Consider the following 17,491-nt stretch of genomic DNA (forward strand, 5'->3'; position numbering starts at 1 on the left):
AGGTCCACTTCCTCAGCTGTGATTTGCTCGCTCGAGTCGTCGTCCTCCCGTGCAGCGAGGAAAACCGGCAGGCGGTCCTCCACCAGACGGACGTGGTCGGGATCGACCACACCATCAGCGGGTTGAAAATTTGCCGCGAACGTGAACGCGAGGATGCTGGCTTTCGCATCTGGCTCGCAGACAACGTTCGCACCCGTATGGAGAGGCGGGACTCGCTGGCGACGACGAAGGAAACGCTTGGCGGTCCGCCAAGCACTACCATCCGTCGTTGTTAGGGTGGCCACAAGGCCCGCCTAGTCCCGATGAAGATGGTCGTCGATGGCGGCCCGAATCTCGCCGTGTGAGCTGCCACTCCCGGAAGAGGCGATTCTTGTTTGTGATCGCCTCGAGGATGTGCGGCGGGAGTTGGCGCGACATCTCTCGCGGTCGTCCTGGCCGCCTGGGGGTGGCCGCCTCCGCAGCAGCCAGTGTGTGCCGCGTGAAGAAAGCCAACGCTGCGTCAGCCCCTTGCACAGCGGGATCGGGCGCGCCCTCGACGCGGTCTAAAACCTCGACACGAAAGCGTGCATTGTCTATGCCACGGAAATTTTGGCGATCGGACAGCATAGATGCACGGATGACGTCCATGTCGAAGACCACCGGGAGGTGATCGGATGACATGGCGCATCTAACGGTGGCGGACGTGAAGTGCCCAACACCTTTGAGCACGGCGATGTCGAGCACATCTGACCAGCCGCGATGGGGGAAGACGGTGTGATCGTAAGGCCCCAGTACAATCGCGCCATGCCGTTGTGTGGCGCGAAGGAGGCGGCGGCCGCTGGCGTTGGTGATGCAGAAGTTCCATTGCGGGCGCTTGGCGTTCAAGTCACCTGCAATGAAGACTTTACCGAGCAGTGCCAGCAGGGCGTCGACGTCAGCCTCCTGAAGCAGTCCCCTCGGCGGCCTGTAGGCCGCAACGAAGGTGATGACCCCCGCCGTCGTAGTGACAGCCGCCCCAGTGGCCTCCATTGCAGCGAGGGTCGGTAGCTGAACGTCATGATGTTTCAGGGACGCCTTGATATAGATAGCCGTCCCGCCGCCGTGGGTCAACCTGTCGGTGCGGTACCACCGATAGTTGGCCACTTTCACATGTATTCCCGGCTTCAGGAAGGTCTCGCACACGAGGCAGATGTCAATTGCCTCGTCGCGCAAGAACTCCCTCAATTCCCCTTGTTGGGGGACCAAACTGTTTGCATTGAATGCGCAAACGGTGAGGCCATGGATATGGCGATTATCCATGGCGCGGTGGAGTTGCAACGCCGGCCTGAAGGGCCGATGTGAACGCGGTGACGAGCACCGGGAGTTGCTCGAGCAGCTGACTCAACGACCGCAAGAGCGATCGGAGCTCGGCTGCGTCGGTGACGGAGGGGGCGGTGGGGGCCGCTGGGGCGGCCTCCGCCACTGGGGCGGCCAGTTGCGGCCGCTCCGTGGTAGACGACTGCCGTGGAGCATCGGCAGCCGGTCGCGGTTGCGGCGCAGCACGAGGTGCCGTCCTCTGCTGCGGCAGAGAGTCGTCGGCAGTCCGACGTGCAGCGGCAGGGGTATCCCGGGCCGCGCGCCGGCGACGCCTGCGCAGGGCGGCAACCCGCGCGCCCTGCGTGGGCGCGGGGGTTGCCACCACCATGAGGGAAGCCGTAGACGGCGCGGTCGGTTGCTGCGTCTCGCCCTCCACTTGTGCCGAACGTCGGGCGGTGGAGGCTGATGGTCCTCCCTTGGTGGCGGCAGCAAAGCTGGTGGACGGGTGCACCTTACGAGAAGTAGCAGCCCCTCCCCTCGGTTGATATCGGCCCTTCTTAAAGGCCGAACAGCCGCTGTAGCTGGCAACGTGCGTGCCGCCGCAGTTGCAGCACGTCGGCTTTTCTTCCCTGGCAAGCCCGCAGGACTTGCCCTCGTGTTCTCCCGCGCACTTGACGCAGCGGGGCAACATGGAGCAGTAGACGTGGTTGAGCCGCTGGCAGGAAAAGCTCTGGGCCCTCTTGCCTTTGGCCCACAGAGGTTCCACCGCGACCTTGACCCGGCCGACCCGCTGCACCTGGAAAATCTTCCGGTTTTCTAGGTTGTCAACAAGAACAACCTGGTACAGCAGCATGTCTCGGTGCGTGCGTGGAGACTTCATCAGTGTGGTGGACCGGGCGCCGAAGCCCATGTCCTCGAGCTCCTCTCGAAGGTAGTCCGCACCAAACTTGGGGGGAAGGTGGCGGAACACCACCTTCAGAAGTTTGAGCGGCTCGGAGGGGTGCGTGTAGCACGGAGGCCATCTTTGCAGAGCGCGTCCAACACCGCGCGGTACTCCTCGTTGGACGACACTGTGACCTTGTAGAGGTCACGGCCAGCGTTCTTGAGAGTGGCGGACATAGCCACCCTGTCCAGTTTGTGCTGGAACTACTTGTACTCGCCGGCCCATTGGATGACGATAGGCGGCGGCTTCAGTCTGGGCCGGCGCCAGAGGCGCGGTTCCATCCTCCATCACATCGACTCTGGCGCCCGCAAACGTGTTGGCGGTCGGCAGCGGGGTCGGTTGCTGCAGCGCAGCAGTCCTGGCAGTGTGCCGCCGGGGTGGGGCGACAAAACCATCCTCGTCCGGCTGCCGGGAGGCGGCAGGGGAACGGGTGGGCCGCCGCGTTGTCTCCGTCGATCTCTGCGTGGCGGTGCTCCGCGAGGAGCCCGCGATAATCATCCCAGACTCGGTGGTGGAGGGGCGGGATGCCCTGGAGGCCTTCCTCCGCGGCCTCGCTGCTTCAGATGTCTGAGAGGGAGTGTCGGAATCGTCATGCGTCACTGCCCAGCGCTTTCGGGGAGCGCGGGCAGCGTCAAGGTCGGTGTCGCGGCGCTCCGACTCGGCAATTGCCTCAGCCAAATTTGCGTCGGGCAGGTCGATGTCCTCCATCTCGGTGGCCGCAGCTATCGCAGCCACGGGCTCTTCTCGCATCTCTGGGGCCAGGGGGGCAACCGGGGGCACATCGACCTCTTCAGTGGTCGAGGCCAGCGGCGCAACTCCCGCCGAGGCTGCCACCGCCGGGACCGCAAACTCGTCCGATGCGACTGGCGGGGCTCTCGGAGGCACACTCGACACATGCTGCCTCGTGTGCGGTAGAGCGGCAGCCTTCTGAATGTTACAGAAGGCGAGCATAGCTGCCTCGTCGTCGTCTCGACCAGGGTAGGGGCCCCCGTGGGCGAATTTGTTCATAAGAATGAACACCCGATCACGAGAGTGCGCGTCATAATCAGAGAGTCAATCCTGTCATCGTCAGTTGTCGAAAGCCTGTTCGTCATAAGTGGGGGGCCGGATGGGGCCGCCACTGGGATCAACTCAGTCGCCTGAGCTGGCCCTGACGGACGGCGATCCGCCACACCCTTCACAAGTGAAGCATCCTCTCTCATCGACATCTCGAACAGCACTCGTGGGTTGTGCGTGCGTCGTCCGTGCCGGCGCAGGCTGCTGCTGCTCTCATCTATTACTTTCCCCTCTTTGGGGAAGTGTGAGGGGGAGTTTGTAGCCTTTCGGCTTTTACTCCCCTGTGTACTTATGTGTGTGATTATTTCTGCACTTTTTGTTCTCTGTGAAATGTGATGATTGTGCAGTGTGTCTCTGGTACTTGCCTGAGGTTTGGCGAGATAGTTGTGGTAATTTGGTTAGGAGCAGGATTTGGGAATGGATATTGGGATTTTCTCTTCTACTTACTCGTTGAAGATCGTCATGGGGCGATTGTGTTTATCGCGGGACATGTCATACCGACCTAGGGAGTGGATGAGGGCGTTTCCCGACGTGGAAGTACCTTCATAGAAGGCCCTTGCCAGGTCTTGAAAACGCTCTCTCAGGAGTGGGATCTCAGCAGCGGCATGCAAATCGTCAATGGGGAATCCAAGAGGTAAACGCAGTGCCCTCCGGTTCTGCAGCCTCTGGAGTTTGTCCAGGTGCTGCTTCGCCGCGTATCCACAGACAGGACACGCGTATTTCATGACTGGCCAGATCAGGGCCTGGTATACGTTCACTCCTACTGAGCATGGAAGGGAGCTGGATGAGTTGAGGATTGGGTACAGGATGGACATTCTGGCGCAGACCTTCCTATGGGCCTCGTCTATGTGGGGTTTCCACGTAAGACGAGAGTCCAAGGTTACGCCAAGATACTTGGCGGTTCTGCGCCAGGGGAGTTGGGTTTCGTTTAGGTGAAGGAGGAGGGGGGGCGTTGAAGAGGTTCGCGCCTTCCGAGTTTCTGTGTCATCTAAGACCCTTTGTAGCCTACGGATGACCAGGTCCTTGTTCACGTTTCTTGTGTAGAAGGCTGTATCGTCAGCGTACTGAGCGGTGTGCACCAGGGGGGCCGTTGGTGTGTCCGCAGTGTACAGACTGTACAAAACGAGCCCCAGGACCGATCCCTGTAGCACCCCAGCACGAATACGCCTCATTGTGGAGGTGGCTGTTTCTACTTTGACAGAGAAAGTTCTGTTCGAGAGACAGCTTTTGATCTGCATAACTATGCTCCCGGGGAACCCTTGTGTGTACAATTTGTAGAGTAGCCCTCTATGCCATACTGAGTCAAAGGCTTTGGCTACGTCTAGTAGCACTATTCCGCACTAGCCTCTGTGGTTGAAGCCCTCTGTGGCTGCTTCAACCACTCTCATGATCTGTTGTGGGGCAGAGTGGTTCCACCGGAATCCGAATTGGAAATCTGGCAGAAGTTGCTCTCTGGTAATATGTCTCTGTATGGGTCTTAGCAGGAGGCGCTCATAGATCTTGCTGAGAGTTGGCAAGAGGCTAATCGGTCTGTAGTGCTGCGGGAATAGAGGGTCTTTTCCTGGTTTGTGTATCGCGACCACTTCCGCATGTTTCCAGCAAGCTGGGAACTCGCAGGTACGAGTAATCTCGTTGAAGACGTTTGCTAGGTGTTCGATCGCCATGGGTGGGAGGTTTTTGACCAACTGGTTGGTGACACTGTCATGTCCTGGCGCCTTTTTGGAGGGGAGAGACCTAATTGCTTTTGCCATGTCTTCAGGGGCAAAAACTGTGGGTTCATCTTCTGGGTCCTCCTCAGCATTGAGGAAGGCAGCCAGCTGACGACGGACCACTCTTTCATGCTCGTCATCCTGGGGTTCTGCCGCTTGGAACTGCTTCTCGAAAGTGTCGGCGAGGGCGTTGGCCTTCTCAGCATGGCTGTAGGCCATACCCCGCTTGCCGTGCAGTGGCGGCATCCTGGCGCGTCTTTTTGTGAATTGTTTGGTTGCTTGCCAAAGTGTGTGATCGTCTACTTTGAGGGCTGTGAGACGGTTTTGCCATTGCTGGTTTCTGTGCTCATTGAGCGCTTCCTTCAACTCTGTCTGTAGACGATTGAGCAGCCTCCTTGTGGCCTGGTTTCTGGTTATCTTCCACTCTTTTGCCACTCTGTTCTTACGTCGAATTTGAGCTAGCAATTATTCCGGGAGCTGTATTTGCGGCGGCGGGCCATCCCTTTATGGAGGGGTGGCCTCTTCTGCTGCCTGCAGGATGGTACCTGTTAGGTCTTGTAGCGCTTGTTCTACTGTTTCGACAGTAGGTGGCGGAGCGGGAGCGATATCAGAGGCGACAATTTCTCGGTATCGCTCCCAGTTTGTACGTTTGTAAGACGTCTGGTACCGTGGGAGTGCTACCCATTCTCCCACGTCGACCTCTAGAATCACTGGGTTGTGGTCGGAGGACATTCTGTTGATTGTCCTTGCGGTCATAAACCCCGTAATCCTCCTGGTGAGAGCTATGTCTAACACGTCGGGCCTGCCTCTATTTTTTGGAAAATGTGTAGGCTCGACTGGACCCCATGTTTCGAAATGGTGGTTGCGCGCTAGTTGTTACAATCTGGCGCCTGCTCTGGAGGTTGCTCTGTAAATCCAATCAGGATGTTTGGCATTGAAGTAGCCCCCTATCATGAATTTGCCTTCAATTTGCCCTAGAGTAGCTATGTCTTCCTCATCTATCTGGTCTTGTGGGGGTCGGTAGATTGCAACGATTGTTAGGGGTCTAGTGGCAGTGGCTACTTCCACCGCCACTGCTTCGATTTTGTTGGTAACTGGTAAGAATACCTGGTGGTGGGGGATCCCTCCTTTTACATGTATGGCCACTCCTCCGCCTTGGGTTGGCCTGTCTTTGCGGTAGCTAACGTAGTTGGGAACTGTCGTTTTTATTCCCGGTTTTAGGTGGGTTTCCCCCATCATGCAAATGTCGATGGAGAACTCCTTCATGAGTTCTCTGAACTCGACCTCTTGATTAACAATGCCATCTGCGTTAACGACGCACATTGTCAGGCCTTGGATGTTTGGTCGTCTATCCATGATGGGGTTTTGAAACTACTGAGGAAGTCGCAGAGGGGAGCGACTGCTGGACTGTTGCCTGAATGGCAGTGAGGATCTGTGTGTTCTGCTTCTGGGCTTCCCTGAATTCCTTCATCATTTCCATGACGAGGTTCATGGTCTGCACCATGACGCCTAACTACTGATCCGTGGGTGGGGACTGCGTGTGGTGTTCCCTAGAGCTTCCTCTGTCTTGGTGGACCTGGTCGTTGTGGTTGTGTGTTTCCCGGTGTTGTTCTTGTGACTGTGATTGGTGTTGTGGTGACAGGGCCACGCTTTCATGGTTTCTCGTGGGAGAAACCACTTCTGCATAGGTTGTCCTGGGTGTGTCCGGTCTTGGTTTTACCAAGGCCTTGTCTGTGTGTATGTTGTTGTATTTTATTTTCTTGTGTGACTGGTTGTGTTTGTCGTGTTTTGTTTACGTGTGTGGGGGGCGGCCATTGCGCCCTTTGCCTGCTGTGAGTGTCTTTTGTGGACCTCACAACCTTGGTAACCCGCTGTGTGGTTTTTGCCACACAGCGCGCACCTTATTTGTGGGTCCGTGTGTTTTAGTGTGCATGTCCTAGTGTCGTGGGCCTCGGCGCACTTCCTGCATTTCACTGGCATGGTGCAGTGCGCAGCGATGTGGTTCAGGCGCTGGCGGCGGCCGGCGGTTGGTTTCTGTCATGTTGTTTTTGAATACTTCGGTTTGTTTGTTGGTTGCTTGCTTGCTTGCTTTCTTTTCGGATGTCTTGCCTTGTCGTGTCGTGTCTCGTCTTTTGTGTGTGTGTTTTTGAAACGGGGGGGAGGGGGGGACGTTGAGATGTGAAAAGAGTCGGCGGGATTTCGGTGGCGTTGGACGTGTAGAGCGCGCGCGCGCCTGCCTGGCCGTTGGCCGTCGGTGCGAAGTGGAGTGCGGGTTTCGAAACGAAGCGGCGGCCAGCCACCCGTGTGGTGACGTCGGCTGTTGGGTATTGTGCGCTTTGAGCGCCGGGGAGGGATGATGTGATTGTTGCGCGCGCTAGCAAGCAAGCAGGCAGAGAGAGCGGCTGTGGCGGACGGACGGGAATTGGTGTTTTTTTTTTTTCTTCTTTCTTTCTTTGGTTGTGGGGCGAGAGGCGACCGACAAAGTTTGCTCGCGACGGAGAGATGTTAGTAGCCCTGAAAAGGGCCGTTTTGTTTTGCGTGCGTGGGCAGTGCCGCGGCGCGGTTTAGGCGCGCTCGCCGCGGATGCGGCGCGCGAGCTGGATGTCCTTGGGCATGATGGTGACGCGCTTGGCGTGGATTGCGCACAGATTGGTGTCTTCGAAGAGGCCGACAAGGTAGGCATCGCTGGCCTCCTGCAGGGCCATGACTGCGGAGCTCTGGAAGCGCAGGTCGGTCTTGAAGTCCCGGGCGATCTCGCGCACTAGGCGCTGGAATGGCAGCTTGCGGATGAGCAGCTCTGTGCTCTTCTGGTAGCGCCTGATTTCTCGCAGGGAGACGGTGCCCGGCCTGTAGCGGTGGGGCTTCTTGACGCCGCCGGTGGCGGGCGCGCTCTTCCTCGCCGCCTTGGTGGCGAGCTGTTTCGCGGCGCCTTTCCGCCGGTGGACTTGTGAGCCGTTTGCTTTGTGCGGGCCATAGCGATAGCTGCAGCGGAGCGGAGCGGCGTGGAGGTGAGGTGCGGCGTCCGGTGTGTGGCGAAATAAATAAAAAACATTTTACATTTTAAATTCCACGTCATTGTTGAATTAATCAGAGTTATCACCTTAGACGTAGAATTAGTCCTTTTGCCACAATATTAATTCATTAGTCGCCATCGATGTTCTTCTCTTTGTTGACCGTGTGTACCATCATGAGTCGGCATCGGTTCACTTCACGATGACGGTGGAAACCAAGGAATACTATGCTACGTCACTATAAATAATTTTCGTAACACTTCGATACTTTTCACTATTTTTTATTCACAACACAATAAGACTTGCTGTGCTCGTCGCACAAACCATAATTACCAACCATATGGCTGCCTTTCCGCACAGTCCAAAAATCACGTCCATCCTCCACAAGGCAACAATCGAAAGTGTCCCTTAGCTCCTTGGAGTATCAAACAAAAGAGAATCCAATGTGAACTTTACAGAGATTATAGTATACATGCCTCTCAATTTATCTTTGGCGCAGCTTTTAAGATATTGTATGTCTCTGCATAGGAATGTGTTATTACAACTGCCCCCCTATTGTATACTGTCACTAGAAAATTTTATTTGATTGACAGGATACAGTAGTCGACCTTGCAATTGATAGGTTTGGGGGTCTTTTATTTACGAACTTCATTTTTATTGTCTCATTTTCATTTTCATGGCACTGTGAATTCTTTGGTATTTCTGAGTGTGTGTCAGTTTTTTGGTATACTTATGCTAATATTTACAAACCTTAATCCTAATATACAAAGTTCTGGTTAATACTGAGAAAATGACATCATGTAGTAAAGTTTGTACAATAAAATATACAATGAATACAACGTTACATACAAATGCTTCCTTCCTCATCAGAGGTGAAAATTAAGTCCTTGTATTGCTTTCTGTATTTATTCTGGGGCGACGAGCTTTGTTCGCTAGCCCGTGTTGGATATGGGCGGGTGATGCGCGCGCCTGATTGTTTGGTCGTCCGTTAGCGGGCGACGTTGGTTGAATGCGCGCGCCAGTGCACTGAATATACACCGACGTGCGGGTACCGTCGAGACTTCCGAACCTCAGTATGCGTGTGCTTTTTGTAGTTCCTTCCAGTACTTAGACTGGATACGACGAGGTACACTGGAATATGTGCCCCGAAGAACACACCACACTATGTGCGAGGCGGAGGACGATCCCGTCGATGCAGCTCCTGGTAAGAAGCGTACCATGTCAAACTTGTTTGGCATTGTCCTTTCCTACTGTGACGCCATGGGTCGTTTGCTGATACAAGCTTCAATTTTCGATGTCACTTGTTTAGGCTCGCTGACACTTGCCACGTAACACTACTTTGCATAATTTTAATTTCTACACACACCACTTTAACCGCGAGTATTGCGATCGAAACTTCCTTTTCACTACACTTTTTTTTTCTTCGCATTAACCCCTTTTACCTATTGTACTGAGATTCATTCCCCTCAATACTTCTGGTCAATGCACATAATTTGTAAGTCATGGGACTTGGCATGAAATACAAAATACATCACATACAATGGAATAACATATAATACATACAATACATTGTTTACATTAACTACAGGAAAAAACTATCGATTAAAATTGAAAAAATTTTTGACCACTCATAGTGGCTTCTTCGTCTTGGATTTTACTGACACACACACTCGCCTTTTTCCATTAATCTGTTAGAAGGAACAAGTCCTTTGTTTTCCTTCTTGAACTCGAGTATAAGTTAAGGTTTACCTCCGTTACGTATTCTTCACACGCAACGACATGCATCAGCATGCAGAGAATACACCTGTAGCCGCTCCACTGAAGCTTGGGAAGGGAATTTTCTACCTTCTACTTAGGGTAGTGGCAACGACTACGTGTATGCTACGGTTTTTTGCGTATAAAATCTGAAAATGCACGAAATAATCATTTGTATGCAGCATAACCCTAATATGTACAGTGTTTTGTGCTTAAGCACGTTCTGGTGTGCTTGTAAATCATTACCTCTAATAAAATTTCCTACATTAACATAGACATATAAACATACAATCTTGAAGTTCAGGGTATAGCTACTATTAATATGTACAGTGTTTCATAATAGCGGCACGTCCTTGTGTGCGTGTATCATTTTCAATTAAAGTGCGCTTATAGGCGTCTTGTGTTATCATGGGAGAAAAAATAGACATTTTCATGCATCAGTTGTCATGAAAATCTATGTACACGAACAATCAGGTCGTCGATCACACTACTTACCTGTTTCTCGTATAGCGGCGATATCATTTTCATTCCTTGTGACTGTAAATTGTTATATGTGTGAAAGATATAATTTTAACATGATTTATCCTTTCATGTTTCAAGTGGGTAAAGTAATTCATACCTTCCTTTTGCATACATGAGTGAAGCATCGCTAATGTTGCACTTTGTATCAGGTTTTTCGCATTTTCTCGTTAACTCGTAGAGTCTTACGGTTTTAATTAAGTTGTTTCTTGACGTTAGGTATACCTGTTTATACGAGGTTGTCTTACAGTTTAATTTTCCTTATACACTTCTACGTTGTTTAAGTTCTGTACATATACAGGGCTTCTTTCGCCTTTCACACATTCATACATACGTTTATACACAAAAAAATATCTACCACTATAATATACACTTTGCTGGTGGGGCCCTTTTTCGGTACCTTGCACCATTCCTTCAATATTCCAAAATAATTCAGGGTGTGCTGAGCATCGTCCCTTATACTAATAATACTTACAACTAAATATTTCTTCTTACATACATAACTGCCTTACAGTCCATTAATGCGCAACATTCCCTATTTTCCTCCTTTACACTTTAGCTTTCGTACATGTACCCTCGTGTATAGCTTATATATTCTACAAAGTTGTTTGCTGAGTGCTTCAGGTGTTTCCTAACGTTAATGTGTGTCTCTCTCTCTCTATAAACCCTAGGTATTTGTTTTGAGAGTGATTCAGTTCATTACTCACGCTGCATAGATCTGTTTATTATTATCCTATTTTAAAGCTTGTGTCACTCTTTTCCTTAGTCACAAAAATTCCCGCGTTTACCTTGTTGTTCATTCTGAAAATCGCTAGCTACTGTGTAATGTAAATGTATGCGTTATCTCTTTGATTTCCTCTTTGCTGCTTTTTCCCTATATGTAATTGTGTGTTGTTCTCGTGTACATAGCCTATCTTCCGGTTATATATCTGCATTATTTATTTATTTATTTTTTATTTTTTGTTTCTCCTTCCGTACAAGCTAAGATTTTACTGAGGTTAATATAATATTACAATACCGTCCATGACCAGTATGTACTTGTATGTTCACTTTTATTACGTAATACCAGCTTATAATTAAATTTTCTAAACTACTATTTACAAGACTTGTGTACCATTTTCTTTCTTGTTTTTGAATGGCTTTCATCACTGTGTCTCATAGTAAGCATGGTCTCAAAACTTTTAAACGTTCCGCGCAAGCGCGCTTATGTACCACGACTGGACTGTAGGTGCGGGGAAAACTCTGCATTGTTGGTGAACATTATTCCTGATAGCCACCATCGTGTAATAGTCACGTGACGCCTGGACTCGACCGCGCATGCGCTTTCTTGCTTTGTACACACTCAGCTGATCGGACAGGGAAGGGGGAAGATTTCTCCCCGGCTCGCTGCCTACAGCGCGGCCAATGACCTCGTCTTGACATGCAGCTATCGCGTGCTCATGAGCTGAGCGTTGGATTGCAACTTCGACGCGTGGTTTGTGGCTCGTCTCAAGCGAACAAACTCTGACCTTCGCGCTAATTTGTTTTCGTTCCTCTCTCTTAAATAACTGAGTTAGACTACAAAGTACCGTATGGTTTATTTTATAGTGTTAAAGACTCACAGTAACACATGTTTCATTAGGTGTGGTTAACTATGCGTTGTTCAGCTGGCATATGCCCCCAGTTGTTCGCAAGTTTCTTAGGTTAATGACAGCAATTTTACTATGTGATCCAAGGTTGTATAATTTCAATTTTGCTAAAATAACATATAACCTTTAATGAAAAAATTCCTTGATGTCCTTGTGGGGGTATAACCCTTTCACCTTGCCCGTTCGTGTGTTACCTAACAGATAACATCCTGGGTGAGGTTTGTCTATTATAATGAAAGGGCCATCATACAACAACTGCCACTTTTTGTTTAATGCCTTAATTTTAGAGGATTTTGGGTGGGTACGTAATAGTACTTCCTGTCCAATGTTGAATTCTGTAACCTTTCTTATCTTTTTGTTGAACTGCTTTCTCCTTATTTCTGCTTGTTCTTCCATCTGTATTAATGCTTGACGTACCTTTTCGCCTAGTGTTATTTCCTTTGTGGCTAATTTAGGTAAAGATTTAGCCCATTCGTCAAGTTCTGTGCCTTGAAACATTAACTCTGTAGGTGTAAAGCCTGTTGAAGTATGAATTAAATTATTTACAATATGCTGAAATGGAGCTATGTATTCTACCCATTTTGTCTGTTTATTTGGTACATAAGTTCTTATAAAGCGATTAAATTCTTTAAAATTTCTCCCAATCGGGCTCGATTCTGGGTGAAATTTGGATACCAATATATGTTTTATGTTTTGAGATTCGAGAAATGTTTTCCATTTATTACTAGTGAAGTTTGTTGCATTATCAGTTAATATAATTTTCGGTTTTCCCACTAGTGGTATGTAGTCTTCTATCATGCGTTTGATTATTGATCCCGACAGTACTGCTTTTATAGCATACATTTTTAAATACTTTGTGAAGACATCATAAAATGCGATCACATATCTAACTCCTCCCCTAGCTCGTGGATATGGTCCTGCTGCGTCCACGGAAACTAGTTCTCTTGGTCTAGTTGGAATGATAGGGTGTAATACGTCCAAACAAGATCTATTAAGATGTTTAACCTTCTGACATACTGTACACTTTTTTATTATTTATTGAATCCTGCGTCTGAGGTTCGGGAAGTAACAATACGTTGATATTTTCGCTGTACATTTTGATACCCCATAGTGTCCCCATACTCTATGTGTGTGTCTTATCAAATTGTCTATGTATTCTTCCGGGATGCAGACACACCAGGTGTTGGATTGTGGATTGCGCCTGTAGAAAAGAACATCGTTTGACATTGTGTAATATTGTTTCAATGTACTATTGTCATCTGCCTGCAGTTTTTGCATAACTTGTCTCCATCTATTGTCTTCCTTTTGTAGTTTGCTCATGTCCTTACACATCTTTCTGTAATATGGTTGAAATGTGCTATCATGCATCAGAAAAACTCTAAAATCGGAAGTCTGTTCGATCAATTCATTGAACTCGCTCAAGCCTTGTGGCAAACGCGATAATGCGTCAGCAATTACGTTTTGTTCACCCTTGATATAAACTATCTCGAAATCAAATTCCTGGAGGAATAAACACCAACGTGCAATCCGTTTGTGCAACAATCTACAAGTGAGTAAAAACGATAATGCTTGATGGTCACAAAACACTCGTGTATGCCTTCCCCAGAGATAGTATTGGAACTTGCGGAAAGCCCACACTACAGCTAACGCTTCAAGTTCAGTTGCCGAATAGTCTCTTTCACATTCCGTTAACGTTCTACTGGCAAAACTAATTATGTTTACTTTCTGTTCTCCATTGTCATTTGCTAATTGGAACAGACAAGAGCCTAATCCCTGACATGATGCGTCCGTGCTCAAACAAAAGTTGTAGTTCATGTTAGGATGCTTCAAAATGGGTGCGTTTATGAGTGCCTGTTTGATTTTTACGAAATCTTCCTCACATTTTACTGCCCACAACCATGTGTGGTTTTTCCTTAAAAGGTTGAGTAGGAAATCACTATTCAGTAACTGTTCGGGCACGAATTTTCGAAAAAATGACGTGAGCCCCAGAAACGCTTTCAATTGTTTGCGTGTTTGTGGTGAGGGGAAATATTCTATGGCATCAAGCTTTTTTGGATCTGGTAAAATTCCGCCTGGTGAAATAATGTGGCCTAAAAATTTTATTTGACCCCTTCCGAATTCGGACTTCTTAAAATTTGCTGTGACGTCATATTATCGGAACTTTTGGAACACCTTGTGTACCAATTCTACATGCTCTTGCCAGGTGTCCGTGGCTATCAAGAGATCGTCTACATACAACGTCACTTTGCTAATCAGTTCTGGACCCAATACGCTGTCTAAAGCCTCTATAAACACCCCAGCACTCACGTTGAGTCCAAATGGCAGTACTTGGAATTGATAGCTTCTGCCAGCATGAATGAACGCAGTATATTTTCTGCTATCACTATGTAGGACTATTTGCCAATACGAAGCCTTCATGTCAACGGATGTTAAATACTTCACTCCATGAAATTTAAGCAATTGCTCATCTAAGTTCTCCGGCCTAGTGCGTATTGGTACGATGATCTTATTAATTTCCCGCGCATCAAGTACTAATCTGACTGATCCGTCAGGTTTGCTAACAGCTAGGATGGGACTGCAGTACGGTGAATGTGAAGGTTCTATCACCTTCCACAGAACCATTCTATTTATTTCTTTGCGAACCGCTTCCTTCTTTGCCCATGGTATCGCATATGATTTATGGCAGTACGTTTTATGTGGGTAGACTTCCATTTTGTATTCATACTTTTTGATTATTGTCGGCTGTTTTCTAAAAATGTCTCGGTATTCATAAATAAGATCTGCTAGTTCATTTTGTTGAGTTTCTGAAAGACAAGTGGATTTTCCTACCTTCTCGTGGGCGGCCTGTTCGTTAATTATTTCCGTGTCTAATTGTTCGGGGAAAGGAATATCTATCAATAAAACTTGTGGGTAAACTAATTTTACTTCAGCTTGTTTCTGTAATTGGCCATTACGATCTATTGTTGACTTTACAAGATTGACCTTCACACTACGACTGCCCACTCGGAAATAGCAAAGTCCACTGCCTATGTCGATGTTTACTTTATGCTGCCGGAAAACTTCCATGCCTAAAATACAATTGACGATTTACTTGTCAACGATTAAGAATGTACAGTTTATCATGACATCGCTAATGGTAACAGGTATTTGCGTCTGCCACTTAATACTTTTTGACTTGTTACCTATAGCTGTCAAGATTTTACAATTTTCCGTTGGCAACACTGATACTTTTAATACTTTCGAAACTTCTTTAAATAAACTGTTAGAAATAATATTCGTAGATGCGCCTGTATCTAAAATTACGTTGGTAATTATAGTTCCTATCTTTGCTGTTATTACAGCCTGCACGAGGTCACTTACCTTGTCCGGTGCTTTCATCTCTTCTTCACATAGATCATCTTCTACGGTCGCATCCTGATCATATCTTAAAAATAATTGTCTAAGATGTAATGTGTGCTTGTTTGTGCCCCCTGTTGTCAAATCGGTCGGCCGGTGGGGGCTCATTACGACCGATTGTTGTTTACCGGGGGAGACAGAGGCGTTGCTTCAGTACTGTCCGTTACCTCTACAAAGCGTACTGAGTGGTTATTCTGTCGCCAATTAGTATCCGGACCGCTGCGTGCAACATTTTCTTGCGACCGGCCGTCGCTATTCCTCCTTGGTCTGTCATTCCTATTACTGTATTGTAATTTTCATTTGTGTGCCGCCTTTCATCACGCGGGCCTGACCAATCATTCACGTGATTTCTATCATTTCCATACCGGCGTGGGCCGTAATCTGTACTATACCTTCGGTCTTCACGTCTGTGTGGCGCCTAATTCCTCCGATTTCCGTAATTCCAGGTTCCATTATTTGGCCTTGTCGCATATGGATGCCAACTGTGTGGGTTTTGTCCACTGCCATTAAAATGATATCCGTTACCGTTGTTTTGATTGGTTCCGGAATATTCATTCCGATTACTTGTGCTCGGCTCTTCTTCGTATATTAAATCAATTGAGTCAAGCACGGAAAGAAAGTATTCAAGGTCGTTCTCCGGTATGGTTACCAATTTTTCGCGTAAGTTCGCGGGTAGTCTGTTTTTCAGAATTTTGAGAACATCTACGTGCGGTATTGGATTGTTCCAATAGCGCGTCTTATTCAAGTACTTTTCGAAATACTTTCTCAACCCGCCGTTTTTGAGGTTGAACGGTTGTGGGTTGAATAACTCACGTCGCAGTCTTTCTTGGACCCCAGCAGACCAATACTTCTCCAAGAAAGCCCGTTCAAATTGTTCGTAGGTGACGCACTGTTCAGCCATGTCTGTGGCCCACAAAAGTGCGTCGCCTTGTGTGAAGCCTACTACATATCTAATCTTCTGTGCCTCAGTCCAGTTTCTTGGTAAGACATTTTTAAATGCTCTTACGAATACGACTGGATGAGTTTTTCTGGATTCTGTGGAGAAAACTGGAAACTGTCTATGTTTCAACAGGTTCTCATCGACTAGAATCGTCGAGATGCAAGGCGACACACCTACTGCCTGTTGCAGCACCGCGTTTGGCGAATAGCCATTGTTTGCCTGTGCCGGTGCGTGCACATACGCCGGACTGGGCGCCTGATGTTCTGCGTTATTGACATCGTAATCTGGCATGGGCGTATAAGTGTCGCGCTGCCTGCTGCTTGACGTAGGCAAGTCATTTGAAACATTCAGTCTACCAGCAATTTCCTTGCGTATTCTGTCCTCGGGTACTTTGATTTCATTACCTAATTTTTCAAAAAGTTTTGTTTCCCGGTCAGTTATTGATTCATTTACATTACCGTTTTCTAAAGTTTCATTTATTTTGATAATGTCCGCGTTGATACGTCGAGTCTCCTGTTTCAGAAAACCGACTTCTTCGTTAACTTTATTAACTTGGTCAGGTATTTCTTCACATGCGGACTGTACTCTTGTTAAATTTAATTGAATAGCCTGTACGTTTTCATGTATTTCTTTTTGTACGGTTTGTGTTTGATTGTGTGTTTCTGCTATTTCTGACAGTTCCTGTTCCTGTTTGTTTGTAAGATCTGACAATTTCTTTTCTAAGTCATCTGCCAATACATTGTATACACTATTGACGGTTTTGATGACTTTGTCTTCGATCTTTTGATCGATTTCATTGGTGAGTTTATTTAAGCGTTGATCGAAATGTCTGTGTATGTTTTCAAATTGCGTGTTTACACTTGAAAACTGCTGTTGGAACCCAATTTCCATGTTTGACAATTTTGTGTTTGTCATGTTGTGGCTGATTTCTAGATTCGCCAGTTTCTCGCTCACGTTTGACATCAGACTATATAATGCCTCAAGCGTAACTGACGAAGCTTGTGTGTTTGTATTTATGCCATTATTTGTTGCCATTGTTTCTCTGCCACGGTCTGATTGAATCGAAACCGGGCTAGGTTCACTGATTTCACGCGAAATATTTTCGTCTGATCTGGTAATCGATGCTTCATCGACTGTGCACAAGGTTTCATTTGCAAGTGGTTCGTTATTGTTAATCCCTGTGGAGTGCAATTGAATTGTATTTACTTCTACATTATGTTGTGCTGAAAAACTAATTGCGTCATCATTTACGTCACTAT

The sequence above is a fragment of the Schistocerca serialis genome, chromosome 9 (genome assembly GCF_023864345.2).
Source record: "Schistocerca serialis cubense isolate TAMUIC-IGC-003099 chromosome 9, iqSchSeri2.2, whole genome shotgun sequence".
NCBI lineage: Eukaryota > Metazoa > Arthropoda > Insecta > Orthoptera > Acrididae > Schistocerca > Schistocerca serialis.